Source organism: Carassius gibelio, chromosome B3 (assembly GCF_023724105.1).
Source record: "Carassius gibelio isolate Cgi1373 ecotype wild population from Czech Republic chromosome B3, carGib1.2-hapl.c, whole genome shotgun sequence".
Lineage (NCBI taxonomy): Eukaryota > Metazoa > Chordata > Actinopteri > Cypriniformes > Cyprinidae > Carassius > Carassius gibelio.
This window is the reverse complement of record NC_068398.1, coordinates 49,504,068-49,527,266: the sequence shown is the minus strand read 5'-3', so window position 1 is coordinate 49,527,266 and position 23,199 is coordinate 49,504,068. Positions and strand designations below refer to the sequence as shown.

General features: G+C 52.5%; 38 non-coding genes across 38 annotated transcripts; all 38 read right to left on the bottom strand.

Annotated features, from left to right (window-relative positions):
* Positions 1-35: 35 nt before the first annotated feature.
* trnan-guu (transfer RNA asparagine (anticodon GUU)) lies at positions 36-109 on the bottom strand. Its single transcript has one exon. It is a non-coding gene; the product is annotated as a tRNA-Asn (tRNA).
* Positions 110-1,016: 907 nt separating this feature from the next.
* Positions 1,017-1,090, bottom strand: trnan-guu (transfer RNA asparagine (anticodon GUU)). The gene has a single exon. It is a non-coding gene; the product is annotated as a tRNA-Asn (tRNA).
* A 149-nt stretch (positions 1,091-1,239) lies between these two features.
* trnak-cuu (transfer RNA lysine (anticodon CUU)) lies at positions 1,240-1,312 on the bottom strand. Its single transcript has one exon. It is a non-coding gene; the product is annotated as a tRNA-Lys (tRNA).
* A 770-nt stretch (positions 1,313-2,082) lies between these two features.
* On the bottom strand, positions 2,083-2,156 carry trnan-guu (transfer RNA asparagine (anticodon GUU)). The gene has a single exon. It is a non-coding gene; the product is annotated as a tRNA-Asn (tRNA).
* A 149-nt stretch (positions 2,157-2,305) lies between these two features.
* Positions 2,306-2,378, bottom strand: trnak-cuu (transfer RNA lysine (anticodon CUU)). Its single transcript has one exon. It is a non-coding gene; the product is annotated as a tRNA-Lys (tRNA).
* Positions 2,379-3,148: 770 nt separating this feature from the next.
* Positions 3,149-3,222, bottom strand: trnan-guu (transfer RNA asparagine (anticodon GUU)). Its single transcript has one exon. It is a non-coding gene; the product is annotated as a tRNA-Asn (tRNA).
* A 149-nt stretch (positions 3,223-3,371) lies between these two features.
* Positions 3,372-3,444, bottom strand: trnak-cuu (transfer RNA lysine (anticodon CUU)). The gene has a single exon. It is a non-coding gene; the product is annotated as a tRNA-Lys (tRNA).
* Positions 3,445-4,214: 770 nt separating this feature from the next.
* Positions 4,215-4,288, bottom strand: trnan-guu (transfer RNA asparagine (anticodon GUU)). Its single transcript has one exon. It is a non-coding gene; the product is annotated as a tRNA-Asn (tRNA).
* A 149-nt stretch (positions 4,289-4,437) lies between these two features.
* trnak-cuu (transfer RNA lysine (anticodon CUU)) lies at positions 4,438-4,510 on the bottom strand. The gene has a single exon. It is a non-coding gene; the product is annotated as a tRNA-Lys (tRNA).
* Positions 4,511-5,280: 770 nt separating this feature from the next.
* trnan-guu (transfer RNA asparagine (anticodon GUU)) lies at positions 5,281-5,354 on the bottom strand. Its single transcript has one exon. It is a non-coding gene; the product is annotated as a tRNA-Asn (tRNA).
* A 907-nt stretch (positions 5,355-6,261) lies between these two features.
* On the bottom strand, positions 6,262-6,335 carry trnan-guu (transfer RNA asparagine (anticodon GUU)). The gene has a single exon. It is a non-coding gene; the product is annotated as a tRNA-Asn (tRNA).
* Positions 6,336-6,484: 149 nt separating this feature from the next.
* On the bottom strand, positions 6,485-6,557 carry trnak-cuu (transfer RNA lysine (anticodon CUU)). Its single transcript has one exon. It is a non-coding gene; the product is annotated as a tRNA-Lys (tRNA).
* A 770-nt stretch (positions 6,558-7,327) lies between these two features.
* Positions 7,328-7,401, bottom strand: trnan-guu (transfer RNA asparagine (anticodon GUU)). Its single transcript has one exon. It is a non-coding gene; the product is annotated as a tRNA-Asn (tRNA).
* Positions 7,402-7,550: 149 nt separating this feature from the next.
* On the bottom strand, positions 7,551-7,623 carry trnak-cuu (transfer RNA lysine (anticodon CUU)). Its single transcript has one exon. It is a non-coding gene; the product is annotated as a tRNA-Lys (tRNA).
* Positions 7,624-8,393: 770 nt separating this feature from the next.
* trnan-guu (transfer RNA asparagine (anticodon GUU)) lies at positions 8,394-8,467 on the bottom strand. The gene has a single exon. It is a non-coding gene; the product is annotated as a tRNA-Asn (tRNA).
* Positions 8,468-8,616: 149 nt separating this feature from the next.
* trnak-cuu (transfer RNA lysine (anticodon CUU)) lies at positions 8,617-8,689 on the bottom strand. Its single transcript has one exon. It is a non-coding gene; the product is annotated as a tRNA-Lys (tRNA).
* Positions 8,690-9,459: 770 nt separating this feature from the next.
* trnan-guu (transfer RNA asparagine (anticodon GUU)) lies at positions 9,460-9,533 on the bottom strand. Its single transcript has one exon. It is a non-coding gene; the product is annotated as a tRNA-Asn (tRNA).
* A 149-nt stretch (positions 9,534-9,682) lies between these two features.
* On the bottom strand, positions 9,683-9,755 carry trnak-cuu (transfer RNA lysine (anticodon CUU)). The gene has a single exon. It is a non-coding gene; the product is annotated as a tRNA-Lys (tRNA).
* A 770-nt stretch (positions 9,756-10,525) lies between these two features.
* On the bottom strand, positions 10,526-10,599 carry trnan-guu (transfer RNA asparagine (anticodon GUU)). Its single transcript has one exon. It is a non-coding gene; the product is annotated as a tRNA-Asn (tRNA).
* Positions 10,600-11,506: 907 nt separating this feature from the next.
* On the bottom strand, positions 11,507-11,580 carry trnan-guu (transfer RNA asparagine (anticodon GUU)). The gene has a single exon. It is a non-coding gene; the product is annotated as a tRNA-Asn (tRNA).
* A 149-nt stretch (positions 11,581-11,729) lies between these two features.
* trnak-cuu (transfer RNA lysine (anticodon CUU)) lies at positions 11,730-11,802 on the bottom strand. Its single transcript has one exon. It is a non-coding gene; the product is annotated as a tRNA-Lys (tRNA).
* A 770-nt stretch (positions 11,803-12,572) lies between these two features.
* Positions 12,573-12,646, bottom strand: trnan-guu (transfer RNA asparagine (anticodon GUU)). The gene has a single exon. It is a non-coding gene; the product is annotated as a tRNA-Asn (tRNA).
* Positions 12,647-12,795: 149 nt separating this feature from the next.
* On the bottom strand, positions 12,796-12,868 carry trnak-cuu (transfer RNA lysine (anticodon CUU)). Its single transcript has one exon. It is a non-coding gene; the product is annotated as a tRNA-Lys (tRNA).
* A 770-nt stretch (positions 12,869-13,638) lies between these two features.
* On the bottom strand, positions 13,639-13,712 carry trnan-guu (transfer RNA asparagine (anticodon GUU)). The gene has a single exon. It is a non-coding gene; the product is annotated as a tRNA-Asn (tRNA).
* A 149-nt stretch (positions 13,713-13,861) lies between these two features.
* Positions 13,862-13,934, bottom strand: trnak-cuu (transfer RNA lysine (anticodon CUU)). The gene has a single exon. It is a non-coding gene; the product is annotated as a tRNA-Lys (tRNA).
* Positions 13,935-14,704: 770 nt separating this feature from the next.
* Positions 14,705-14,778, bottom strand: trnan-guu (transfer RNA asparagine (anticodon GUU)). Its single transcript has one exon. It is a non-coding gene; the product is annotated as a tRNA-Asn (tRNA).
* A 149-nt stretch (positions 14,779-14,927) lies between these two features.
* trnak-cuu (transfer RNA lysine (anticodon CUU)) lies at positions 14,928-15,000 on the bottom strand. Its single transcript has one exon. It is a non-coding gene; the product is annotated as a tRNA-Lys (tRNA).
* A 770-nt stretch (positions 15,001-15,770) lies between these two features.
* On the bottom strand, positions 15,771-15,844 carry trnan-guu (transfer RNA asparagine (anticodon GUU)). Its single transcript has one exon. It is a non-coding gene; the product is annotated as a tRNA-Asn (tRNA).
* A 907-nt stretch (positions 15,845-16,751) lies between these two features.
* Positions 16,752-16,825, bottom strand: trnan-guu (transfer RNA asparagine (anticodon GUU)). Its single transcript has one exon. It is a non-coding gene; the product is annotated as a tRNA-Asn (tRNA).
* Positions 16,826-16,974: 149 nt separating this feature from the next.
* Positions 16,975-17,047, bottom strand: trnak-cuu (transfer RNA lysine (anticodon CUU)). Its single transcript has one exon. It is a non-coding gene; the product is annotated as a tRNA-Lys (tRNA).
* A 770-nt stretch (positions 17,048-17,817) lies between these two features.
* Positions 17,818-17,891, bottom strand: trnan-guu (transfer RNA asparagine (anticodon GUU)). Its single transcript has one exon. It is a non-coding gene; the product is annotated as a tRNA-Asn (tRNA).
* A 149-nt stretch (positions 17,892-18,040) lies between these two features.
* On the bottom strand, positions 18,041-18,113 carry trnak-cuu (transfer RNA lysine (anticodon CUU)). Its single transcript has one exon. It is a non-coding gene; the product is annotated as a tRNA-Lys (tRNA).
* A 770-nt stretch (positions 18,114-18,883) lies between these two features.
* On the bottom strand, positions 18,884-18,957 carry trnan-guu (transfer RNA asparagine (anticodon GUU)). The gene has a single exon. It is a non-coding gene; the product is annotated as a tRNA-Asn (tRNA).
* A 149-nt stretch (positions 18,958-19,106) lies between these two features.
* On the bottom strand, positions 19,107-19,179 carry trnak-cuu (transfer RNA lysine (anticodon CUU)). The gene has a single exon. It is a non-coding gene; the product is annotated as a tRNA-Lys (tRNA).
* A 770-nt stretch (positions 19,180-19,949) lies between these two features.
* Positions 19,950-20,023, bottom strand: trnan-guu (transfer RNA asparagine (anticodon GUU)). The gene has a single exon. It is a non-coding gene; the product is annotated as a tRNA-Asn (tRNA).
* Positions 20,024-20,172: 149 nt separating this feature from the next.
* On the bottom strand, positions 20,173-20,245 carry trnak-cuu (transfer RNA lysine (anticodon CUU)). The gene has a single exon. It is a non-coding gene; the product is annotated as a tRNA-Lys (tRNA).
* Positions 20,246-21,033: 788 nt separating this feature from the next.
* Positions 21,034-21,107, bottom strand: trnan-guu (transfer RNA asparagine (anticodon GUU)). Its single transcript has one exon. It is a non-coding gene; the product is annotated as a tRNA-Asn (tRNA).
* Positions 21,108-21,256: 149 nt separating this feature from the next.
* trnak-cuu (transfer RNA lysine (anticodon CUU)) lies at positions 21,257-21,329 on the bottom strand. The gene has a single exon. It is a non-coding gene; the product is annotated as a tRNA-Lys (tRNA).
* Positions 21,330-23,199: the final 1,870 nt, after the last annotated feature.

Here is a 23,199-nt window from a genome sequence, read left to right as displayed (position 1 = left end):
CTGCGCTTGCCGACATGGCTGCGAAAAGCTTCCTTCGTCCCTGGGTGGGCTCGAACCACCATCCTTTCGGTTAACAGCCGAACGCGCTAGCCTATTGCGCCACAGAGACTGACGGTGCATGCTCCTATGGGTAACGGGCAAAAAAGAATTCGAAGCTGGGAGCGTCTCACAGGACGGCTGCAGCACTGGTCCTGCGTCAGCAAATTGAGGTCAAGAGAACGACACCCTTTGGGAGGGGCCAGAGAGAGCCAAAGGACACGCCCAACGTGGGGCTAGAACCCACGACCCTGAGATTAAAAGTCTCATGCTCTACCGACTGAGCTAGCCGGGCTGCGGTGGTCGAAAGATCAAGGCTGACCGCTGTTTTGATAAGTGCCAAACATTTCATGCGCAAAACGGAGCCTCGCTTCCAACACAGGCTTGACGAAACATCTCACGGGTAAGGTTGGACTTAAGCCTAGCGGTAGGTTTAGAGCAGTGGCGTCCCAACTCGATCCTGGAGGTTCCTTGTCCTGCCGAGTTTGGATCCATGCACAAAGAAACACACCTGAAGCTGTGTGTTGCAGGCAGGTCTGATGGAGCTGGCTGGAGCGAAACTCTACCTGACAGGGGCCCTCCAGGACAGAGTTTGGACACCCCTGGCTTAGACTGTTCTCTGTTTGTTTTAGCCACGCCTGTTGCTGGGGAATACAGATTGCAAACTCCGACAGCATATGATTGGAAAGCCATTTTGGTGGCATTTTGTGGCGCTCCAAGAGGGAGATTTGATCAGGACCTCCCTGGACCACACAGGCCTCCACCACCCGGAAAACAAAACACCAACACTCCGCGTAAACGCCACAGCAAACTTGAGCTGACGCAAACATTCACTCAGCACCCTTTGTCTTCTTTTAACACTAGACGACTCGCAAAGCTGTTCACTCTCAAAAGCGGCTACGGACGCTGCTCCACGCATGCGTCAGCAGACACGTTTACTAAATTCTGCGCTTGCCGACATGGCTGCGAAAAGCTTCCTTCGTCCCTGGGTGGGCTCGAACCACCATCCTTTCGGTTAACAGCCGAACGCGCTAGCCTATTGCGCCACAGAGACTGACGGTGCATGCTCCTATGGGTAACGGTCAAAAAAGAATTCGAAGCTGGGAGCGTCTCACAGGACGGCTACAGCACTGGTCCTGCGTCAGCAAATTGAGGTCAAGAGAACGACACCCGTTGGGAGGGGCCAGAGAGAGCCAAAGGACACGCCCAACGTGGGGCTCGAACCCACGACCCTGAGATTAAGAGTCTCATGTTCTACCGACTGAGCTAGCCGGGCTGCGGTGGTCGGAAGATCATGGCTGACCGCTGTTTTGATAAGTGCCAAACATTTCATGCGCAAAACGGAGCCTCGCTTCCAACACAGGCTTGACGAAACATCTCACGGGTAAGGTTGGACTTAAGCCTAGCGGTAGGTTTAGAGCAGTGGCGTCCCAACTCGATCCTGGAGGTTCCTTGTCCTGCCGAGTTTGGATCCATGCACAAAGAAACACACCTGAAGCTGTGTGTTGCAGGCAGGTCTGATGGAGCTGGCTGGAGCGAAACTCTACCTGACAGGGGCCCTCCAGGACAGAGTTTGGACACCCCTGGCTTAGACTGTTCTCTGTTTGTTTTAGCCACGCCTGTTGCTGGGGAATACAGATTGAACGAGCAGAGCTCTTGTCCAACAGCCTGAAAGGCTACTAGTTCAGCCAACTCATCAAACGTTCCAGGTATGGAGTTCTGTCCCGCTGTGTGAATACAGTTTGCAAACTCCGACAGCATGTGATTGGAAAGCCAATTTGGTGGCATTTTGTGGCGCTCCAAGAGGGAGATTTGATCAGGACCTCCCTGGACCACACAGGCCTCCACCACCCGGAAAACAAAACACGAACACTCCGCGTGCACGCCACTGCAAACTTGAGCTGACGCAAACATTCACTCAGCACCCTTTGTCTTCTTTTAACACTAGACGGCTCGCAAAGCTGTTCACTCTCAAAAGGGGCTACGGACGCTGCTCCACGCATGCTAAATTCTGCGCTTGCCGACATGGCTGCGAAAAGCTTCCTTCGTCCCTGGGTGGGCTCGAACCACCATCCTTTCGGTTAACAGCCGAACGCGCTAGCCTATTGCGCCACAGAGACTGACGGTGCATGCTCCTATGGGTAACGGGCAAAAAAGAATTCGAAGCTGGGAGCGTCTCACAGGACGGCAGCAGCACTGGTCCTGCGTCAGCAAATTGAGGTCAAGAGAACGACACCCGTTGGGAGGGGCCAGAGAGAGCCAAAGGACACGCCCAACATGGGGCTAGAACCCACGACCCTGAGATTAAGAGTCTCATGCTCTACCGACTGAGCTAGCCGGGCTGCGGTGGTCGAAAGATCAAGGCTGACCGTTGTTTTGATAAGTGCCAAACATTTCATGCGCCAAACGGAGCCTCGCTTCCAACACAGGCTTGACGAAACATCTCACGGGTAAGGTTGGACTTAAGCCTAGCGGTAGGTTTAGAGCAGTGGCGTCCCAACTCGATCCTGGAGGTTCCTTGTCCTGCCGAGTTTGGATCCATGCACAAAGAAACACACCTGAAGCTGTGTGTTGCAGGCAGGTCTGATGGAGCTGGCTGGAGCGAAACTCTACCTGACAGGGGCCCTCCAGGACAGAGTTTGGACACCCCTGGCTTAGACTGTTCTCTGTTTGTTTTAGCCACGCCTGTTGCTGGGGAATAAAGATTGAACGAGCAGAGCTCTTGTCCAACAGCCTGAAAGGCTACTAGTTCAGCCAACTCATCAAACATTCCAGGTATGGAGTTCTGTCCCGCTGAGTGAATACAGTTTGCAAACTCCGACAGCATATGATTGGAAAGCCAATTTGGTGGCATTTTGTGGCGCTCCAAGAGGGAGATTTGATCAGGACCTCCCTGGACCACACAGGCCTCCACCACCCGGAAAACAAAACACGAACACTCCGCGTACACGCCACAGCAAACTTGAGCTGACGCAAACATTCACTCAGCACCCTTTGTCTTCTTTTAACACTAGACGGCTCGCAAAGCTGTTCACTCTCAAAAGGGGCTACGGACGCTGCTCCACGCATGCTAAATTCTGCGCTTCCCGACATGGCTGCGAAAAGCTTCCTTCGTCCCTGGGTGGGCTCGAACCACCATCCTTTCGGTTAACAGCCGAACGCGCTAGCCTATTGCGCCACAGAGACTGACGGTGCATGCTCCTATGGGTAACGGGCAAAAAAGAATCCGAAGCTGGGAGCGTCTCACAGGACGGCAGCAGCACTGGTCCTGCGTCAGCAAATTGAGGTCAAGAGAACGACACCCGTTGGGAGGGGCCAGAGAGAGCCAAAGGACACGCCCAACGTGGGGCTAGAACCCACGACCCTGAGATTAAGAGTCTCATGCTCTACCGACTGAGCTAGCCGGGCTGCGGTGGTCGAAAGATCAAGGCTGACCGCTGTTTTGATAAGTGCCAAACATTTCATGCGCAAAACGGAGCCTCGCTTCCAACACAGGCTTGACGAAACATCTCACGGGTAAGGTTGGACTTAAGCCTAGCGGTAGGTTTAGAGCAGTGGCGTCCCAACTCGATCCTGGAGGTTCCTTGTCCTGCCGAGTTTGGATCCATGCACAAAGAAACACACCTGAAGCTGTGTGTTGCAGGCAGGTCTGATGGAGCTGGCTGGACCGAAACTCTACCTGACAGGGGCCCTCCAGGACAGAGTTTGGACACCCCTGGCTTAGACTGTTCTCAGTTTGTTTTAGCCACGCCTGTTGCTGGGGAATACAGATTGAACGAGCAGAGCTCTTGTCCAACAGCCTGAAAGGCTACTAGTTCAGCCAACTCATCAAACATTCCAGGTATGGAGTTCTGTCCCGCTGAGTGAATACAGTTTGCAAACTCCGACAGCATATGATTGGAAAGCCAATTTGGTGGCATTTTGTGGCGCTCCAAGAGGGAGATTTGATCAGGACCTCCCTGGACCACACAGGCCTCCACCACCCGGAAAACAAAACACGAACACTCCGCGTACACGCCACAGCAAACTTGAGCTGACGCAAACATTCACTCAGCACCCTTTGTCTTCTTTTAACACTAGACGGCTCGCAAAGCTGTTCACTCTCAAAAGGGGCTACGGACGCTGCTCCACGCATGCTAAATTCTGCGCTTCCCGACATGGCTGCGAAAAGCTTCCTTCGACCCTGGGTGGGCTCGAACCACCATCCTTTCGGTTAACAGCCGAACGCGCTAGCCTATTGCGCCACAGAGACTGACGGTGCATGCTCCTATGGGTAACGGTCAAAAAAGAATTCAAAGCTGGGAGCGTCTCACAGGACGGCTGCAGCACTGGTCCTGCGTCAGCAAATTGAGGTCAAGAGAACGACACCCGTTGGGAGGGGCAAGAGAGAGCCAAAGGACACGCCCAACGTGGGGCTCGAACCCACGACCCTGAGATTAAGAGTCTCATGCTCTACCGACTGAGCTAGCCGGGCTGCGGTGGTCGAAAGATCAAGGCTGACCGCTGTTTTGATAAGTGCCAAACATTTCATGCGCAAAACGGAGCCTCGCTTCCAACACAGGCTTGACGAAACATCTCACGGGTAAGGTTGGACTTAAGCCTAGCGGTAGGTTTAGAGCAGTGGCGTCCCAACTCGATCCTGGAGGTTCCTTGTCCTGCCGAGTTTGGATCCATGCACAAAGAAACACACCTGAAGCTGTGTGTTGCAGGCAGGTCTGATGGAGCTGGCTGGAGCGAAACTCTACCTGACAGGGGCCCTCCAGGACAGAGTTTGGACACCCCTGGCTTAGACTGTTCTCTGTTTGTTTTAGCCACGCCTGTTGCTGGGGAATACAGATTGAACGAGCAGAGCTCTTGTCCAACAGCCTGAAAGGCTACTAGTTCAGCCAACTCATCAAACGTTCCAGGTATGGAGTTCTGTCCCGCTGTGTGAATACAGTTTGCAAACTCCGACAGCATGTGATTGGAAAGCCAATTTGGTGGCATTTTGTGGTGCTCCAAGAGGGAGATTTGATCAGGACCTCCCTGGACCACACAGGCCTCCACCACCCGGAAAACAAAACACGAACACTCCACATGTACGCCACAGCAAACTTGAGCTGACGCAAACATTCACTCAGCACCCTTTGTCTTCTTTTAACACTAGACGGCTCGCAAAGCTGTTCACTCTCAAAAGGGGCTACGGACGCTGCTCCACGCATGCTAAATTCTGCGCTTGCCAACATGGCTGCGAAAAGCTTCCTTCGTCCCTGGGTGGGCTCGAACCACCATCCTTTCGGTTAACAGCCGAACGCGCTAGCCTATTGCGCCACAGAGACTGACGGTGCATGCTCCTATGGGTAACGGGCAAAAAAGAATTCGAAGCTGGGAGCGTCTCACAGGACGGCTGCAGCACTGGTCCTGCGTCAGCAAATTGAGGTCAAGAGAACGACACCCGTTGGGAGGGGCCAGAGAGAGCCAAAGGACACGCCCAACGTGGGGCTAGAACCCACGACCCTGAGATTAAAAGTCTCATGCTCTACCGACTGAGCTAGCCGGGCTGCGGTGGTCGAAAGATCAAGGCTGACCGCTGTTTTGATAAGTGCCAAACATTTCATGCGCAAAACGGAGCCTCGCTTCCAACACAGGCTTGACGAAACATCTCACGGGTAAGGTTGGACTTAAGCCTAGCGGTAGGTTTAGAGCAGTGGCGTCCCAACTCGATCCTGGAGGTTCCTTGTCCTGCCGAGTTTGGATCCATGCACAAAGAAACACACCTGAAGCTGTGTGTTGCAGGCAGGTCTGATGGAGCTGGCTGGAGCGAAACTCTACCTGACAGGGGCCCTCCAGGACAGAGTTTGGACACCCCTGGCTTAGACTGTTCTCTGTTTGTTTTAGCCACGCCTGTTGCTGGGGAATACAGATTGCAAACTCCGACAGCATATGATTGGAAAGCCATTTTGGTGGCATTTTGTGGCGCTCCAAGAGGGAGATTTGATCAGGACCTCCCTGGACCACACAGGCCTCCACCACCCGGAAAACAAAACACCAACACTCCGCGTAAACGCCACAGCAAACTTGAGCTGACGCAAACATTCACTCAGCACCCTTTGTCTTCTTTTAACACTAGACGACTCGCAAAGCTGTTCACTCTCAAAAGCGGCTACGGACGCTGCTCCACGCATGCGTCAGCAGACACGTTTACTAAATTCTGCGCTTGCCGACATGGCTGCGAAAAGCTTCCTTCGTCCCTGGGTGGGCTCGAACCACCATCCTTTCGGTTAACAGCCGAACGCGCTAGCCTATTGCGCCACAGAGACTGACGGTGCATGCTCCTATGGGTAACGGTCAAAAAAGAATTCGAAGCTGGGAGCGTCTCACAGGACGGCTACAGCACTGGTCCTGCGTCAGCAAATTGAGGTCAAGAGAACGACACCCGTTGGGAGGGGCCAGAGAGAGCCAAAGGACACGCCCAACGTGGGGCTCGAACCCACGACCCTGAGATTAAGAGTCTCATGTTCTACCGACTGAGCTAGCCGGGCTGCGGTGGTCGGAAGATCATGGCTGACCGCTGTTTTGATAAGTGCCAAACATTTCATGCGCAAAACGGAGCCTCGCTTCCAACACAGGCTTGACGAAACATCTCACGGGTAAGGTTGGACTTAAGCCTAGCGGTAGGTTTAGAGCAGTGGCGTCCCAACTCGATCCTGGAGGTTCCTTGTCCTGCCGAGTTTGGATCCATGCACAAAGAAACACACCTGAAGCTGTGTGTTGCAGGCAGGTCTGATGGAGCTGGCTGGAGCGAAACTCTACCTGACAGGGGCCCTCCAGGACAGAGTTTGGACACCCCTGGCTTAGACTGTTCTCTGTTTGTTTTAGCCACGCCTGTTGCTGGGGAATACAGATTGAACGAGCAGAGCTCTTGTCCAACAGCCTGAAAGGCTACTAGTTCAGCCAACTCATCAAACGTTCCAGGTATGGAGTTCTGTCCCGCTGTGTGAATACAGTTTGCAAACTCCGACAGCATGTGATTGGAAAGCCAATTTGGTGGCATTTTGTGGCGCTCCAAGAGGGAGATTTGATCAGGACCTCCCTGGACCACACAGGCCTCCACCACCCGGAAAACAAAACACGAACACTCCGCGTGCACGCCACTGCAAACTTGAGCTGACGCAAACATTCACTCAGCACCCTTTGTCTTCTTTTAACACTAGACGGCTCGCAAAGCTGTTCACTCTCAAAAGGGGCTACGGACGCTGCTCCACGCATGCTAAATTCTGCGCTTGCCGACATGGCTGCGAAAAGCTTCCTTCGTCCCTGGGTGGGCTCGAACCACCATCCTTTCGGTTAACAGCCGAACGCGCTAGCCTATTGCGCCACAGAGACTGACGGTGCATGCTCCTATGGGTAACGGGCAAAAAAGAATTCGAAGCTGGGAGCGTCTCACAGGACGGCAGCAGCACTGGTCCTGCGTCAGCAAATTGAGGTCAAGAGAACGACACCCGTTGGGAGGGGCCAGAGAGAGCCAAAGGACACGCCCAACATGGGGCTAGAACCCACGACCCTGAGATTAAGAGTCTCATGCTCTACCGACTGAGCTAGCCGGGCTGCGGTGGTCGAAAGATCAAGGCTGACCGTTGTTTTGATAAGTGCCAAACATTTCATGCGCCAAACGGAGCCTCGCTTCCAACACAGGCTTGACGAAACATCTCACGGGTAAGGTTGGACTTAAGCCTAGCGGTAGGTTTAGAGCAGTGGCGTCCCAACTCGATCCTGGAGGTTCCTTGTCCTGCCGAGTTTGGATCCATGCACAAAGAAACACACCTGAAGCTGTGTGTTGCAGGCAGGTCTGATGGAGCTGGCTGGAGCGAAACTCTACCTGACAGGGGCCCTCCAGGACAGAGTTTGGACACCCCTGGCTTAGACTGTTCTCTGTTTGTTTTAGCCACGCCTGTTGCTGGGGAATAAAGATTGAACGAGCAGAGCTCTTGTCCAACAGCCTGAAAGGCTACTAGTTCAGCCAACTCATCAAACATTCCAGGTATGGAGTTCTGTCCCGCTGAGTGAATACAGTTTGCAAACTCCGACAGCATATGATTGGAAAGCCAATTTGGTGGCATTTTGTGGCGCTCCAAGAGGGAGATTTGATCAGGACCTCCCTGGACCACACAGGCCTCCACCACCCGGAAAACAAAACACGAACACTCCGCGTACACGCCACAGCAAACTTGAGCTGACGCAAACATTCACTCAGCACCCTTTGTCTTCTTTTAACACTAGACGGCTCGCAAAGCTGTTCACTCTCAAAAGGGGCTACGGACGCTGCTCCACGCATGCTAAATTCTGCGCTTCCCGACATGGCTGCGAAAAGCTTCCTTCGTCCCTGGGTGGGCTCGAACCACCATCCTTTCGGTTAACAGCCGAACGCGCTAGCCTATTGCGCCACAGAGACTGACGGTGCATGCTCCTATGGGTAACGGGCAAAAAAGAATCCGAAGCTGGGAGCGTCTCACAGGACGGCAGCAGCACTGGTCCTGCGTCAGCAAATTGAGGTCAAGAGAACGACACCCGTTGGGAGGGGCCAGAGAGAGCCAAAGGACACGCCCAACGTGGGGCTAGAACCCACGACCCTGAGATTAAGAGTCTCATGCTCTACCGACTGAGCTAGCCGGGCTGCGGTGGTCAAAAGATCAAGGCTGACCGCTGTTTTGATAAGTGCCAAACATTTCATGCGCAAAACGGAGCCTCGCTTCCAACACAGGCTTGACGAAACATCTCACGGGTAAGGTTGGACTTAAGCCTAGCGGTAGGTTTAGAGCAGTGGCGTCCCAACTCGATCCTGGAGGTTCCTTGTCCTGCCGAGTTTGGATCCATGCACAAAGAAACACACCTGAAGCTGTGTGTTGCAGGCAGGTCTGATGGAGCTGGCTGGACCGAAACTCTACCTGACAGGGGCCCTCCAGGACAGAGTTTGGACACCCCTGGCTTAGACTGTTCTCAGTTTGTTTTAGCCACGCCTGTTGCTGGGGAATACAGATTGAACGAGCAGAGCTCTTGTCCAACAGCCTGAAAGGCTACTAGTTCAGCCAACTCATCAAACATTCCAGGTATGGAGTTCTGTCCCGCTGAGTGAATACAGTTTGCAAACTCCGACAGCATATGATTGGAAAGCCAATTTGGTGGCATTTTGTGGCGCTCCAAGAGGGAGATTTGATCAGGACCTCCCTGGACCACACAGGCCTCCACCACCCGGAAAACAAAACACGAACACTCCGCGTACACGCCACAGCAAACTTGAGCTGACGCAAACATTCACTCAGCACCCTTTGTCTTCTTTTAACACTAGACGGCTCGCAAAGCTGTTCACTCTCAAAAGGGGCTACGGACGCTGCTCCACGCATGCTAAATTCTGCGCTTCCCGACATGGCTGCGAAAAGCTTCCTTCGACCCTGGGTGGGCTCGAACCACCATCCTTTCGGTTAACAGCCGAACGCGCTAGCCTATTGCGCCACAGAGACTGACGGTGCATGCTCCTATGGGTAACGGTCAAAAAAGAATTCCAAGCTGGGAGCGTCTCACAGGACGGCTGCAGCACTGGTCCTGCGTCAGCAAATTGAGGTCAAGAGAACGACACCCGTTGGGAGGGGCCAGAGAGAGCCAAAGGACACGCCCAACGTGGGGCTCGAACCCACGACCCTGAGATTAAGAGTCTCATGCTCTACCGACTGAGCTAGCCGGGCTGCGGTGGTCGAAAGATCAAGGCTGACCGCTGTTTTGATAAGTGCCAAACATTTCATGCGCAAAACGGAGCCTCGCTTCCAACACAGGCTTGACGAAACATCTCACGGGTAAGGTTGGACTTAAGCCTAGCGGTAGGTTTAGAGCAGTGGCGTCCCAACTCGATCCTGGAGGTTCCTTGTCCTGCCGAGTTTGGATCCATGCACAAAGAAACACACCTGAAGCTGTGTGTTGCAGGCAGGTCTGATGGAGCTGGCTGGAGCGAAACTCTACCTGACAGGGGCCCTCCAGGACAGAGTTTGGACACCCCTGGCTTAGACTGTTCTCTGTTTGTTTTAGCCACGCCTGTTGCTGGGGAATACAGATTGAACGAGCAGAGCTCTTGTCCAACAGCCTGAAAGGCTACTAGTTCAGCCAACTCATCAAACGTTCCAGGTATGGAGTTCTGTCCCGCTGTGTGAATACAGTTTGCAAACTCCGACAGCATGTGATTGGAAAGCCAATTTGGTGGCATTTTGTGGCGCTCCAAGAGGGAGATTTGATCAGGACCTCCCTGGACCACACAGGCCTCCACCACCCGGAAAACAAAACACGAACACTCCGCGTACACGCCACAGCAAACTTGAGCTGACGCAAACATTCACTCAGCACCCTTTGTCTTCTTTTAACACTAGACGGCTCGCAAAGCTGTTCACTCTCAAAAGGGGCTACGGACGCTGCTCCACGCATGCTAAATTCTGCGCTTGCCGACATGGCTGCGAAAAGCTTTCTTCGTCCCTGGGTGGGCTCGAACCACCATCCTTTCGGTTAACAGCCGAACGCGCTAGCCTATTGCGCCACAGAGACTGACGGTGCATGCTCCTATGGGTAACGGGCAAAAAAGAATTCGAAGCTGGGAGCGTCTCACAGGACGGCTGCAGCACTGGTCCTGCGTCAGCAAATTGAGGTCAAGAGAACGACACCCGTTGGGAGGGGCCAGAGAGAGCCAAAGGACACGCCCAACGTGGGGCTAGAACCCACGACCCTGAGATTAAAAGTCTCATGCTCTACCGACTGAGCTAGCCGGGCTGCGGTGGTCGAAAGATCAAGGCTGACCGCTGTTTTGATAAGTGCCAAACATTTCATGCGCAAAACGGAGCCTCGCTTCCAACACAGGCTTGACGAAACATCTCACGGGTAAGGTTGGACTTAAGCCTAGCGGTAGGTTTAGAGCAGTGGCGTCCCAACTCGATCCTGGAGGTTCCTTGTCCTGCCGAGTTTGGATCCATGCACAAAGAAACACACCTGAAGCTGTGTGTTGCAGGCAGGTCTGATGGAGCTGGCTGGAGCGAAACTCTACCTGACAGGGGCCCTCCAGGACAGAGTTTGGACACCCCTGGCTTAGACTGTTCTCTGTTTGTTTTAGCCACGCCTGTTGCTGGGGAATACAGATTGCAAACTCCGACAGCATATGATTGGAAAGCCATTTTGGTGGCATTTTGTGGCGCTCCAAGAGGGAGATTTGATCAGGACCTCCCTGGACCACACAGGCCTCCACCACCCGGAAAACAAAACACCAACACTCCGCGTAAACGCCACAGCAAACTTGAGCTGACGCAAACATTCACTCAGCACCCTTTGTCTTCTTTTAACACTAGACGACTCGCAAAGCTGTTCACTCTCAAAAGCGGCTACGGACGCTGCTCCACGCATGCGTCAGCAGACACGTTTACTAAATTCTGCGCTTGCCGACATGGCTGCGAAAAGCTTCCTTCGTCCCTGGGTGGGCTCGAACCACCATCCTTTCGGTTAACAGCCGAACGCGCTAGCCTATTGCGCCACAGAGACTGACGGTGCATGCTCCTATGGGTAACGGTCAAAAAAGAATTTGAAGCTGGGAGCGTCTCACAGGACGGCTACAGCACTGGTCCTGCGTCAGCAAATTGAGGTCAAGAGAACGACACCCGTTGGGAGGGGCCAGAGAGAGCCAAAGGACACGCCCAACGTGGGGCTCGAACCCACGACCCTGAGATTAAGAGTCTCATGTTCTACCGACTGAGCTAGCCGGGCTGCGGTGGTCGGAAGATCATGGCTGACCGCTGTTTTGATAAGTGCCAAACATTTCATGCGCAAAACGGAGCCTCGCTTCCAACACAGGCTTGACGAAACATCTCACGGGTAAGGTTGGACTTAAGCCTAGCGGTAGGTTTAGAGCAGTGGCGTCCCAACTCGATCCTGGAGGTTCCTTGTCCTGCCGAGTTTGGATCCATGCACAAAGAAACACACCTGAAGCTGTGTGTTGCAGGCAGGTCTGATGGAGCTGGCTGGAGCGAAACTCTACCTGACAGGGGCCCTCCAGGACAGAGTTTGGACACCCCTGGCTTAGACTGTTCTCTGTTTGTTTTAGCCACGCCTGTTGCTGGGGAATACAGATTGAACGAGCAGAGCTCTTGTCCAACAGCCTGAAAGGCTACTAGTTCAGCCAACTCATCAAACGTTCCAGGTATGGAGTTCTGTCCCGCTGTGTGAATACAGTTTGCAAACTCCGACAGCATGTGATTGGAAAGCCAATTTGGTGGCATTTTGTGGCGCTCCAAGAGGGAGATTTGATCAGGACCTCCCTGGACCACACAGGCCTCCACCACCCGGAAAACAAAACACGAACACTCCGCGTGCACGCCACTGCAAACTTGAGCTGACGCAAACATTCACTCAGCACCCTTTGTCTTCTTTTAACACTAGACGGCTCGCAAAGCTGTTCACTCTCAAAAGGGGCTACGGACGCTGCTCCACGCATGCTAAATTCTGCGCTTGCCGACATGGCTGCGAAAAGCTTCCTTCGTCCCTGGGTGGGCTCGAACCACCATCCTTTCGGTTAACAGCCGAACGCGCTAGCCTATTGCGCCACAGAGACTGACGGTGCATGCTCCTATGGGTAACGGGCAAAAAAGAATTCGAAGCTGGGAGCGTCTCACAGGACAGCAGCAGCACTGGTCCTGCGTCAGCAAATTGAGGTCAAGAGAACGACACCCGTTGGGAGGGGCCAGAGAGAGCCAAAGGACACGCCCAACATGGGGCTAGAACCCACGACCCTGAGATTAAGAGTCTCATGCTCTACCGACTGAGCTAGCCGGGCTGCGGTGGTCGAAAGATCAAGGCTGACCGCTGTTTTGATAAGTGCCAAACATTTCATGCGCCAAACGGAGCCTCGCTTCCAACACAGGCTTGACGAAACATCTCACGGGTAAGGTTGGACTTAAGCCTAGCGGTAGGTTTAGAGCAGTGGCGTCCCAACTCGATCCTGGAGGTTCCTTGTCCTGCCGAGTTTGGATCCATGCACAAAGAAACACACCTGAAGCTGTGTGTTGCAGGCAGGTCTGATGGAGCTGGCTGGAGCGAAACTCTACCTGACAGGGGCCCTCCAGGACAGAGTTTGGACACCCCTGGCTTAGACTGTTCTCTGTTTGTTTTAGCCACGCCTGTTGCTGGGGAATAAAGATTGAACGAGCAGAGCTCTTGTCCAACAGCCTGAAAGGCTACTAGTTCAGCCAACTCATCAAACATTCCAGGTATGGAGTTCTGTCCCGCTGAGTGAATACAGTTTGCAAACTCCGACAGCATATGATTGGAAAGCCAATTTGGTGGCATTTTGTGGCGCTCCAAGAGGGAGATTTGATCAGGACCTCCCTGGACCACACAGGCCTCCACCACCCGGAAAACAAAACACGAACACTCCGCGTACACGCCACAGCAAACTTGAGCTGACGCAAACATTCACTCAGCACCCTTTGTCTTCTTTTAACACTAGACGGCTCGCAAAGCTGTTCACTCTCAAAAGGGGCTACGGACGCTGCTCCACGCATGCTAAATTCTGCGCTTCCCGACATGGCTGCGAAAAGCTTCCTTCGTCCCTGGGTGGGCTCGAACCACCATCCTTTCGGTTAACAGCCGAACGCGCTAGCCTATTGCGCCACAGAGACTGACGGTGCATGCTCCTATGGGTAACGGGCAAAAAAGAATCCGAAGCTGGGAGCGTCTCACAGGACGGCAGCAGCACTGGTCCTGCGTCAGCAAATTGAGGTCAAGAGAACGACACCCGTTGGGAGGGGCCAGAGAGAGCCAAAGGACACGCCCAACGTGGGGCTAGAACCCACGACCCTGAGATTAAGAGTCTCATGCTCTACCGACTGAGCTAGCCGGGCTGCGGTGGTCGAAAGATCAAGGCTGACCGCTGTTTTGATAAGTGCCAAACATTTCATGCGCAAAACGGAGCCTCGCTTCCAACACAGGCTTGACGAAACATCTCACGGGTAAGGTTGGACTTAAGCCTAGCGGTAGGTTTAGAGCAGTGGCGTCCCAACTCGATCCTGGAGGTTCCTTGTCCTGCCGAGTTTGGATCCATGCACAAAGAAACACACCTGAAGCTGTGTGTTGCAGGCAGGTCTGATGGAGCTGGCTGGACCGAAACTCTACCTGACAGGGGCCCTCCAGGACAGAGTTTGGACACCCCTGGCTTAGACTGTTCTCAGTTTGTTTTAGCCACGCCTGTTGCTGGGGAATACAGATTGAACGAGCAGAGCTCTTGTCCAACAGCCTGAAAGGCTACTAGTTCAGCCAACTCATCAAACATTCCAGGTATGGAGTTCTGTCCCGCTGAGTGAATACAGTTTGCAAACTCCGACAGCATATGATTGGAAAGCCAATTTGGTGGCATTTTGTGGCGCTCCAAGAGGGAGATTTGATCAGGACCTCCCTGGACCACACAGGCCTCCACCACCCGGAAAACAAAACACGAACACTCCGCGTACACGCCACAGCAAACTTGAGCTGACGCAAACATTCACTCAGCACCCTTTGTCTTCTTTTAACACTAGACGGCTCGCAAAGCTGTTCACTCTCAAAAGGGGCTACGGACGCTGCTCCACGCATGCTAAATTCTGCGCTTCCCGACATGGCTGCGAAAAGCTTCCTTCGACCCTGGGTGGGCTCGAACCACCATCCTTTCGGTTAACAGCCGAACGCGCTAGCCTATTGCGCCACAGAGACTGACGGTGCATGCTCCTATGGGTAACGGTCAAAAAAGAATTCCAAGCTGGGAGCGTCTCACAGGACGGCTGCAGCACTGGTCCTGCGTCAGCAAATTGAGGTCAAGAGAACGACACCCGTTGGGAGGGGCCAGAGAGAGCCAAAGGACACGCCCAACGTGGGGCTCGAACCCACGACCCTGAGATTAAGAGTCTCATGCTCTACCGACTGAGCTAGCCGGGCTGCGGTGGTCGAAAGATCAAGGCTGACCGCTGTTTTGATAAGTGCCAAACATTTCATGCGCAAAACGGAGCCTCGCTTCCAACACAGGCTTGACGAAACATCTCACGGGTAAGGTTGGACTTAAGCCTAGCGGTAGGTTTAGAGCAGTGGCGTCCCAACTCGATCCTGGAGGTTCCTTGTCCTGCCGAGTTTGGATCCATGCACAAAGAAACACACCTGAAGCTGTGTGTTGCAGGCAGGTCTGATGGAGCTGGCTGGAGCGAAACTCTACCTGACAGGGGCCCTCCAGGACAGAGTTTGGACACCCCTGGCTTAGACTGTTCTCTGTTTGTTTTAGCCACGCCTGTTGCTGGGGAATACAGATTGAACGAGCAGAGCTCTTGTCCAACAGCCTGAAAGGCTACTAGTTCAGCCAACTCATCAAACGTTCCAGGTATGGAGTTCTGTCCCGCTGTGTGAATACAGTTTGCAAACTCCGACAGCATGTGATTGGAAAGCCAATTTGGTGGCATTTTGTGGCGCTCCAAGAGGGAGATTTGATCAGGACCTCCCTGGACCACACAGGCCTCCACCACCCGGAAAACAAAACACGAACACTCCGCGTACACGCCACAGCAAACTTGAGCTGACGCAAACATTCACTCAGCACCCTTTGTCTTCTTTTAACACTAGACGGCTCGCAAAGCTGTTCACTCTCAAAAGGGGCTACGGACGCTGCTCCACGCATGCTAAATTCTGCGCTTGCCGACATGGCTGCGAAAAGCTTCCTTCGTCCCTGGGTGGGCTCGAACCACCATCCTTTCGGTTAACAGCCGAACGCGCTAGCCTATTGCGCCACAGAGACTGACGGTGCATGCTCCTATGGGTAACGGGCAAAAAAGAATTCGAAGCTGGGAGCGTCTCACAGGACGGCTGCAGCACTGGTCCTGCGTCAGCAAATTGAGGTCAAGAGAACGACACCCGTTGGGAGGGGCCAGAGAGAGCCAAAGGACACGCCCAACGTGGGGCTAGAACCCACGACCCTGAGATTAAAAGTCTCATGCTCTACCGACTGAGCTAGCCGGGCTGCGGTGGTCGAAAGATCAAGGCTGACCGCTGTTTTGATAAGTGCCAAACATTTCATGCGCAAAACGGAGCCTCGCTTCCAACACAGGCTTGACGAAACATCTCACGGGTAAGGTTGGACTTAAGCCTAGCGGTAGGTTTAGAGCAGTGGCGTCCCAACTCGATCCTGGAGGTTCCTTGTCCTGCCGAGTTTGGATCCATGCACAAAGAAACACACCTGAAGCTGTGTGTTGCAGGCAGGTCTGATGGAGCTGGCTGGAGCGAAACTCTACCTGACAGGGGCCCTCCAGGACAGAGTTTGGACACCCCTGGCTTAGACTGTTCTCTGTTTGTTTTAGCCACGCCTGTTGCTGGGGAATACAGATTGCAAACTCCGACAGCATATGATTGGAAAGCCATTTTGGTGGCATTTTGTGGCGCTCCAAGAGGGAGATTTGATCAGGACCTCCCTGGACCACACAGGCCTCCACCACCCGGAAAACAAAACACCAACACTCCGCGTAAACGCCACAGCAAACTTGAGCTGACGCAAACATTCACTCAGCACCCTTTGTCTTCTTTTAACACTAGACGACTCGCAAAGCTGTTCACTCTCAAAAGCGGCTACGGACGCTGCTCCACGCATGCGTCAGCAGACACGTTTACTAAATTCTGCGCTTGCCGACATGGCTGCGAAAAGCTTCCTTCGTCCCTGGGTGGGCTCGAACCACCATCCTTTCGGTTAACAGCCGAACGCGCTAGCCTATTGCGCCACAGAGACTGACGGTGCATGCTCCTATGGGTAACGGTCAAAAAAGAATTTGAAGCTGGGAGCGTCTCACAGGACGGCTACAGCACTGGTCCTGCGTCAGCAAATTGAGGTCAAGAGAACGACACCCGTTGGGAGGGGCCAGAGAGAGCCAAAGGACACGCCCAACGTGGGGCTCGAACCCACGACCCTGAGATTAAGAGTCTCATGTTCTACCGACTGAGCTAGCCGGGCTGCGGTGGTCGGAAGATCATGGCTGACCGCTGTTTTGATAAGTGCCAAACATTTCATGCGCAAAACGGAGCCTCGCTTCCAACACAGGCTTGACGAAACATCTCACGGGTAAGGTTGGACTTAAGCCTAGCGGTAGGTTTAGAGCAGTGGCGTCCCAACTCGATCCTGGAGGTTCCTTGTCCTGCCGAGTTTGGATCCATGCACAAAGAAACACACCTGAAGCTGTGTGTTGCAGGCAGGTCTGATGGAGCTGGCTGGAGCGAAACTCTACCTGACAGGGGCCCTCCAGGACAGAGTTTGGACACCCCTGGCTTAGACTGTTCTCTGTTTGTTTTAGCCACGCCTGTTGCTGGGGAATACAGATTGAACGAGCAGAGCTCTTGTCCAACAGCCTGAAAGGCTACTAGTTCAGCCAACTCATCAAACGTTCCAGGTATGGAGTTCTGTCCCGCTGTGTGAATACAGTTTGCAAACTCCGACAGCATGTGATTGGAAAGCCAATTTGGTGGCATTTTGTGGCGCTCCAAGAGGGAGATTTGATCAGGACCTCCCTGGACCACACAGGCCTCCACCACCCGGAAAACAAAACACGAACACTCCGCGTGCACGCCACTGCAAACTTGAGCTGACGCAAACATTCACTCAGCACCCTTTGTCTTCTTTTAACACTAGACGGCTCGCAAAGCTGTTCACTCTCAAAAGGGGCTACGGACGCTGCTCCACGCATGCTAAATTCTGCGCTTGCCGACATGGCTGCGAAAAGCTTCCTTCGTCCCTGGGTGGGCTCGAACCACCATCCTTTCGGTTAACAGCCGAACGCGCTAGCCTATTGCGCCACAGAGACTGACGGTGCATGCTCCTATGGGTAACGGGCAAAAAAGAATTCGAAGCTGGGAGCGTCTCACAGGACGGCAGCAGCACTGGTCCTGCGTCAGCAAATTGAGGTCAAGAGAACGACACCCGTTGGGAGGGGCCAGAGAGAGCCAAAGGACACGCCCAACATGGGGCTAGAACCCACGACCCTGAGATTAAGAGTCTCATGCTCTACCGACTGAGCTAGCCGGGCTGCGGTGGTCGAAAGATCAAGGCTGACCGCTGTTTTGATAAGTGCCAAACATTTCATGCGCCAAACGGAGCCTCGCTTCCAACACAGGCTTGACGAAACATCTCACGGGTAAGGTTGGACTTAAGCCTAGCGGTAGGTTTAGAGCAGTGGCGTCCCAACTCGATCCTGGAGGTTCCTTGTCCTGCCGAGTTTGGATCCATGCACAAAGAAACACACCTGAAGCTGTGTGTTGCAGGCAGGTCTGATGGAGCTGGCTGGAGCGAAACTCTACCTGACAGGGGCCCTCCAGGACAGAGTTTGGACACCCCTGGCTTAGACTGTTCTCTGTTTGTTTTAGCCACGCCTGTTGCTGGGGAATAAAGATTGAACGAGCAGAGCTCTTGTCCAACAGCCTGAAAGGCTACTAGTTCAGCCAACTCATCAAACATTCCAGGTATGGAGTTCTGTCCCGCTGAGTGAATACAGTTTGCAAACTCCGACAGCATATGATTGGAAAGCCAATTTGGTGGCATTTTGTGGCGCTCCAAGAGGGAGATTTGATCAGGACCTCCCTGGACCACACAGGCCTCCACCACCCGGAAAACAAAACACGAACACTCCGCGTACACGCCACAGCAAACTTGAGCTGACGCAAACATTCACTCAGCACCCTTTGTCTTCTTTTAACACTAGACGGCTCGCAAAGCTGTTCACTCTCAAAAGGGGCTACGGACGCTGCTCCACGCATGCTAAATTCTGCGCTTCCCGACATGGCTGCGAAAAGCTTCCTTCGTCCCTGGGTGGGCTCGAACCACCATCCTTTCGGTTAACAGCCGAACGCGCTAGCCTATTGCGCCACAGAGACTGACGGTGCATGCTCCTATGGGTAACGGGCAAAAAAGAATCCGAAGCTGGGAGCGTCTCACAGGACGGCAGCAGCACTGGTCCTGCGTCAGCAAATTGAGGTCAAGAGAACGACACCCGTTGGGAAGGGCCAGAGAGAGCCAAAGGACACGCCCAACGTGGGGCTAGAACCCACGACCCTGAGATTAAGAGTCTCATGCTCTACCGACTGAGCTAGCCGGGCTGCGGTGGTCGAAAGATCAAGGCTGACCGCTGTTTTGATAAGTGCCAAACATTTCATGCGCAAAACGGAGCCTCGCTTCCAACACAGGCTTGACGAAACATCTCACGGGTAAGGTTGGACTTAAGCCTAGCGGTAGGTTTAGAGCAGTGGCGTCCCAACTCGATCCTGGAGGTTCCTTGTCCTGCCGAGTTTGGATCCATGCACAAAGAAACACACCTGAAGCTGTGTGTTGCAGGCAGGTCTGATGGAGCTGGCTGGACCGAAACTCTACCTGACAGGGGCCCTCCAGGACAGAGTTTGGACACCCCTGGCTTAGACTGTTCTCAGTTTGTTTTAGCCACGCCTGTTGCTGGGGAATACAGATTGAACGAGCAGAGCTCTTGTCCAACAGCCTGAAAGGCTACTAGTTCAGCCAACTCATCAAACATTCCAGGTATGGAGTTCTGTCCCGCTGAGTGAATACAGTTTGCAAACTCCGACAGCATATGATTGGAAAGCCAATTTGGTGGCATTTTGTGGCGCTCCAAGAGGGAGATTTGATCAGGACCTCCCTGGACCACACAGGCCTCCACCACCCGGAAAACAAAACACGAACACTCCGCGTACACGCCACAGCAAACTTGAGCTGACGCAAACATTCACTCAGCACCCTTTGTCTTCTTTTAACACTAGACGGCTCGCAAAGCTGTTCACTCTCAAAAGGGGCTACGGACGCTGCTCCACGCATGCTAAATTCTGCGCTTCCCGACATGGCTGCGAAAAGCTTCCTTCGACCCTGGGTGGGCTCGAACCACCATCCTTTCGGTTAACAGCCGAACGCGCTAGCCTATTGCGCCACAGAGACTGACGGTGCATGCTCCTATGGGTAACGGTCAAAAAAGAATTCCAAGCTGGGAGCGTCTCACAGGACGGCTGCAGCACTGGTCCTGCGTCAGCAAATTGAGGTCAAGAGAACGACACCCGTTGGGAGGGGCCAGAGAGAGCCAAAGGACACGCCCAACGTGGGGCTCGAACCCACGACCCTGAGATTAAGAGTCTCATGCTCTACCGACTGAGCTAGCCGGGCTGCGGTGGTCGAAAGATCAAGGCTGACCGCTGTTTTGATAAGTGCCAAACATTTCATGCGCAAAACGGAGCCTCGCTTCCAACACAGGCTTGACGAAACATCTCACGGGTAAGGTTGGACTTAAGCCTAGCGGTAGGTTTAGAGCAGTGGCGTCCCAACTCGATCCTGGAGGTTCCTTGTCCTGCCGAGTTTGGATCCATGCACAAAGAAACACACCTGAAGCTGTGTGTTGCAGGCAGGTCTGATGGAGCTGGCTGGAGCGAAACTCTACCTGACAGGGGCCCTCCAGGACAGAGTTTGGACACCCCTGGCTTAGACTGTTCTCTGTTTGTTTTAGCCACGCCTGTTGCTGGGGAATACAGATTGAACGAGCAGAGCTCTTGTCCAACAGCCTGAAAGGCTACTAGTTCAGCCAACTCATCAAACGTTCCAGGTATGGAGTTCTGTCCCGCTGTGTGAATACAGTTTGCAAACTCCGACAGCATGTGATTGGAAAGCCAATTTGGTGGCATTTTGTGGCGCTCCAAGAGGGAGATTTGATCAGGACCTCCCTGGACCACACAGGCCTCCACCACCCGGAAAACAAAACACGAACACTCCGCGTACACGCCACAGCAAACTTGAGCTGACGCAAACATTCACTCAGCACCCTTTGTCTTCTTTTAACACTAGACGGCTCGCAAAGCTGTTCACTCTCAAAAGGGGCTACGGACGCTGCTCCACGCATGCGTCTGCAGACACGTGTGTTAAATTCTGCGCTTGCCGACATGGCTGCGAAAAGCTTCCTTCGTCCCTGGGTGGGCTCGAACCACCATCCTTTCGGTTAACAGCCGAACGCAGTAGCCTATTGCGCCACAGAGACTGACGGTGCATTCCCCTATGGGTAACGGTCACAAAAGAAATCGAAGCTGGGCGTTTCTCACAGGAAAGCTGCAGCACTAGTCCTGCGTCAGCAAACTGAGGTCAAGAGAATGACACCCGTTGGGAGGGGCCAGAGAGAGCCAAAGGACACGCCCAATGTGGGGCTCAAACCCACGACCCTGAGATTAAGAGTCTCATGCTCTACCGACTGAGCTAGTCGGGCTGCGGTGGATGAAAGATCAAGGCTGACCGCTGTTTTGATAAGTGCCAAACATTTCATGTGCAAAACGGAGCCTCGCTTCTAGCACAGGCTTGACAAAACATCTCGCGGGTAAGGTTGGACTTAAGCCTAGCGGTAGGTTTAGAGCAGGGGCGTCCCAACTCGATCCTGGAGGTTCCTTGTCCTGCCGAGTTTGAATCCAAGCACAAAGAAACACACCTGAAGCTGGTGATCCCGGTCTCACCACGGAGACTAGAAACTTGCAGGCAGGTCTGATGGAGCTGGCTGGAGTGAAACTCTACCTGACAGGGGCCCTCCAGGACAGAGTTTGGACACCCCTGGCTTAGACTGTTCTCTGTTTGTTTTAGCCACGCCTGTTGCTGGGGAATACAGATTGAACGAGCAGAGCTCTTGTCCAACAGCCTGAAAGGCTACTAGTTCAGCCAACTCATCAAACGTTCCAGGTATGGAGTTCTGTCCAGCTGTGTGAATACAGTTTGCAAACTCCGACAGCATGTGATTGGAAAGCCAATTTGGTGGCATTTTGTGGCGCTCCAAGAGGGAGATTTGATCAGGACCTCCCTGGACCACACAGGCCTCCACCACCCGGAAAACAAAACACGAACACTCCGTGTACACGCCACAGCAAACTTGAGCTGACGCAAACATTCACTCAGCACCCTTTGTCTAGACGGCTCGCAAAGCTGTTCACTCTCAAAAGGGGCTACGGACGCTGCTCCACGCATGCGTCAGCAGACACGTGTGTTAAATTCTGCGCTTGCCAACATGGCTGCGAAAAGCTTCCTTCGTCCCTGGGTGGGCTCGAACCACCATCCTTTCGGTTAACAGCCGAACGCGCTAGCCTTTTTTTTTTTTTTTTTTTTTTTTTTATTAAGAAATTTCCATCAATAAAATACAATAGATTAAACACAATCAATAGAAAATACATAACATTGACTTTACACATCTCTACATTACACATCTTTCCTTTACATAGATAATTTAAAAAACTCTTCCACTTTCTGGCAAACTCCACATTAAATTGTTTAAAACACAACAGACTTTTGGGGTAAAAACATCATAAAAAGAGTCTAACATATTTACACTTTTAAAGTAAACATACAGTCTTTCAATATATAATTCTGTTTTTCTTTTAAACACACTCCAAACATCCAACACAATTTTTTCCTTTTTAGCCAAAGTTCTTCTGTCCCATATTGCACTTTTCATTAGCATTACACACAGATTAATGAAACTTTTGTTTTTACACTTTTTTTCCCAACCAAACATGACAACTCTGTTCCATTCCATTATATTTTCATCATGTTTATATTTAAACATTTACATTTCCTTAAAAAGTCCTCCAACTCTCTACAATGTAAAAACATATGTAAAATCCCCTCTTCCTCTTCCTGGCACACTTTACACAGAGCATTTTCTTCCATTCCTATTTTATTTAAAATTACATCAGTAAAAACCACTTTATGCCTTATAAAATACTCCAAACATTCCAATTTAGTTTCCACACATTTCCCCGTCATGTTTCTCCATATACACTCTTTTTTTAAATCTTTGAATTTCTGCACCCAGTATCCATTTACAATCGGCTCTTTAAAAACATCATCTCTAAAAGCACAATAAATCATTTTCACAGTACATTCCTTAAAATCATACATTTTTTCCCCAAATTTCACATGAATACATTTCTCTTTTGGCTCTCCTTCCATACTTTCTATTCTTTTTATCCACTCTTTAGGTATTGCATTTTTAATGATTTCATATTTATTTTTTATTTCTTGTTCACTGTAATCCTCTTTTGCCTCCTCCATTGCATCTACAATAAATTGTGTTGGTAAAAACCCTTCTTTAAATT